The sequence below is a fragment of the Puntigrus tetrazona genome, unplaced genomic scaffold (genome assembly GCF_018831695.1).
Source record: "Puntigrus tetrazona isolate hp1 unplaced genomic scaffold, ASM1883169v1 S000000302, whole genome shotgun sequence".
Classification (NCBI taxonomy): Eukaryota; Metazoa; Chordata; class Actinopteri; order Cypriniformes; family Cyprinidae; genus Puntigrus; species Puntigrus tetrazona.
The window spans coordinates 247,501-252,500 of NW_025047962.1; positions in this window are offsets into that span (position 1 = coordinate 247,501).

Genomic DNA, 5,000 nt, shown 5'->3' on the forward strand with positions numbered 1-5,000 from the left:
GTGTATATATATATGTATATATATATATTTATGTATGTATGTATTTATATATATGTATGTATATATTCATGTATGTATACATATATATATATATATATATATATATATATATATATATATATATATACATATACATATACATATATATATATATATATATATATATATATATATATATATATATATATATATATACATACATACACAGATATACATACATACACATACATATATAAATACATATATACATAAATACATACATACATAAATATATATATATATATATATATATATATATATATATATATATATATATATATATATATATATACATACATACATGAATATATACATACATATATACATAAATACATACATACATAAATATATATGTATACATATATACATACATGAATATATACATACATATATATATACAAATATATATACATACATATATATACATAAATACATATACATACATATATATACATACATATGAACATACATACATATATACATACATACATACATATGTACATACATACATTTATACACACATACATACATATACATACATATATACATACATATACATATATATGTACATACAAACATGCATACATATATGTATATATATATACATACACATATATATATATACATACATACATATGTACATACACACATACATACAAACATGCATACATATATGTATTTATATGTATACATATACATATATACATACTTACATATGTACATACAAACATATATATATATATATATATATATATATATATATATATATATATATATATATACATACATACACAGATATATATACATACATACACAGATATACATACATACACACATACATATATAAATACATATATACATAAATGCATAAATATATATGTATATTTATATATATATATATATATATATATATATATATATATATATATATATATATATATGATATATATACATACATATATACATACATATATACATAAATACATACATAATATATATATGTATACATATATACATACATGAATATACACATACATATATACATATGTATACATACATATATACATACATATACATATATATGTACATACAAACATATATATGTACATACAAACACATATATATATCTATCTATATATATATATATATATATATATATATATATATATATTCATACATACATACATACATACATATGTACATACACACACACATATATACATACAAACATGCATACATATATGTATTTATATGTACACACATATATATATATACATACTTACATATGTACATACAAACATATATATATATATATATATATATATATATATATATATATATATATATATATATATATATATATACATACATATATATATACGTAAATACATATATACATACATATGTATACATACATATGAACATACATACATATATACATACATACATACATATGTACATACATACATTTATACACACATACATACATATGTATACATACATATATACATACATATACATATATATGTACATACATACATACATATGTACATACACACATATATACATGCAAACATGCATACATATATGTATATACATTCATACATACATACATATATATACATACATACATACATACATATATATATATATATATATATATATATATATATATATATATATATATTTTATAACATGATAAATGCTTCTGATGGAGTTACAGCACAGTTACATCATACTGTAGATACTTACACACACACACACACACGGGTAGAGAAGATTTTAGGAGATCTGTGTGTGTGTGAGCAGAATCTCACCTGATGTCCTGTGAGACTGAAGCGTATCCAGGCCATCGGCAGTATATGTGTGTGTGTGTGTGTGTGTGTGTGTGTGTGTGTGTGTGTGTGTGTGTGTGTGTGTGTGAGGTTCTGTAAAGATGTGAGTAGTTTCCTGTAAGAGAATAACACAGTCTGTACAGAATAAAAACATTATACCTAAACACCATATTGTGTGTGTGTGTTTCTCTGAGTGTGTGTGTTGGAGGGTTTTTATGATAAATCAGGACATGAATGTGTATAATGACATATGTATTACAAGAAGGGGACTTTTCAGGACACTTTTCAAAATGCTTATACATCAGACAGAGTGACAGTTTTTGTCAGTTTTTTTTATTGAAGTTGTTTTATGACAAATATATTAAAATGATGCAAGTTAAACTAAGTGTTTGTTTTGGGCAAAAACACTTTGCTTGTTTCAGAAAACAGTTTAAATTAAATTTTATATATTAAAATATATTTATATATTTTCATATATTTATATATTAAATTTGAATTCAATAATATTTATTTAACATTTTTTATTTTAACGGGATAAATAGTAAATGTTTTGAGGCGTGTTCTAAGAACAAACTAAGTTTGGTTTGTTTTTAAAGAAGACGCTTTACTCGTCATTCCTAAAGCACAAATGTTCAAAAAATTGAAGTAGAAATTTTACAGATGTTTACTTTTTTTTGAAAAATGCACAAAAAAACCCTGATATTTAAATTTTATTTTTAAACCATGTTTTACTTTAAAACTTCTACAAAATCAAAGCCATCAATCCAAGTTGTTTTCCAAATTGAGGGTGAAATGGATAAAAGCTGTGTATAAAAAAATACTTTTAATCTGTATTTGCTTTCAGTTTATCACAATATGGTTTTAGTGCAATTTAGTTGAAGTTCTAAATGTTTTCAGTAGATAAATGTTACGAAGTGATGGTCTGCTGAGACTACGAGCAGTTCGGGCTTGGCAAGGTTTAGTTCAAGTTGATGGTCCTTCATTCAGCTAGAAGTGTCTGTTTGACAAGCTGAGATTCAGACAGGAAGAAAAGAGAGGGTCATCAGTACAGCAGTGATATAACTGTCTAAGGCCTCGTTTACACTGCTCAGTTAAAAGTGACCCAAGTCCGATTTTTTGCTCATATGTGACACAGATCTGTTGTATGAACGTTCTATGAATCTATGTAAATGAAAAAAAATGCATGCATTTAGATATTTAGAGATATATGGAAATAAATCAGATATGTGGCGATGCGACTCTCGTGTAAACAGGAAGATCGGATTTTCTGATGGACTGCGTTCCCTACGGCATTAAAACTGTGAAAATGTAGTATTTCACCATGTTTCAATGGTTCAATCATGTGGGAAGTACATGTTGAAGAGTAGTAACATTTAACGACAACAAACTGGAGAAACGCTTGGTGCAACTACCCTTTAAACATGAGCAATGTTTCAGATGCTACACACAGCCTATCACTTGATGGCTGCTCTGTTAATTCTTCATCATCAGTTAGGAACCTAGGTGTGCTGTTTGACCGCAATCTTTCCTTTGAAAATCATGTTTCTAGCATCTGTAAAACTGCGTTTTTCCATCTTAAAAATATATCTAAATTACGACCTATGCTTTCAACCTCTAATGCAGAAATATTAATTCATGCGTTTATGACCTCAAGGTTAGATTATTGCAATGCTTTATTGGGTGGTTGTTCTGCACGCTTAATAAACAAACTTCAGCTAGTCCAAAACGCAGCAGCCAGAGTCCTTACTAGAACTAGGAAGTATGATCATATTAGCCCGGTTCTGTCAACACTGCACTGGCTCCCTATCAAACATCGAATAGATTTTAAAATCTTATTAATTACCTATAAAGCCCTGAATGGTTTAGCTCCTCAATACTTGAGCGAGCTCTTATCACATTATAGTCCTGCACGTCCGCTGCGTTCTCAAAACTCTGGCCATTTGATAATACCTAGAATATCAAAATCAACTGCGGGCGGCAGATCCTTTTCCTATCTAGCACCTAAACTCTGGAACAATCTCCCTAACTGTGTTCGGGAAGCAGACACACTCTGCCAGTTTAAATCTAGATTAAAGACACATCTTTTAACTTAGCCTACACATAACACACCAACACACCTTTTATTATTCAAATCCGTTAAAGGATTTTTAGGCTGCATTACTTAGATTTGCTGGAACCGGGAACACTACTCCCTACAATACGATGTACTTGTGACATCGTAAAAAAAAGAATGGCATCTACGCTAATATTAGTCCTGTTTCTTTCTCAATCTGTTTTCACAGTTTGTATCCAGACTAGATGGTGGATCAGCACCCAGAGATTATGTTCATCAGAGACCAGAAAACCTAGATGAACCCCGTGGACAGATCACCAGATCCTGATGCACACACACACACACACACACACACACACACACACACACAAAAGTCATTTACACTACCTGACACAGCAGCGTTTAAAATTGAACTGGAGGTTAAGTGCTGGGCGTCCGGTCAGAGGAGAACTGACCCCAACTGAGTCTGGTTTCTCCCAAGGTTTTTTTTTCTCCATTCTGTATGCATGGGGTTTTGTTTCCTTGCCGCTGTCGCCTCTGGCTTGCTTGGTTGGGGACACTTAACTTCTAGTGACTATCGTTGAATTGACTACAGAGACCGTCTCTGCATTTAATAAGAAATTGGTCACTTTCGTCATTATACATCCCTGTCATTATACTGTACAGTGCTTTGATGCAACCTGTGTTGTTAAAAGCGCTATATAAATAAAAATGATTGATTGATTGATTGATTGCTAGTGTAAACACATGAATCAGATATGGGTCACAATTGAAAGAACGTGTAAATAGAAGGTAAAAAAAATCTAATATAGAAAACAATTTAGAAGTGAGCATCAAGATCTTCAGTGTAAACAAGGCTTAAGTGACAGAACCTAGTGATGCCGTGTAGACAGAGAAGAGAAGTGGTCCAAGAACTGAGCCCTGAGGAACCCCAGAAGATACCTCACTTCTCCAAGATACCTTGAAGGACCTGTCTGAGAAGTAAGACACTCGCCTGACACACAGAAGAAGACACGCTTCTTTGTTAACTGGCAAAAAGCTCTTTATTTCTAGAAACCAACGAGACCAGCAGC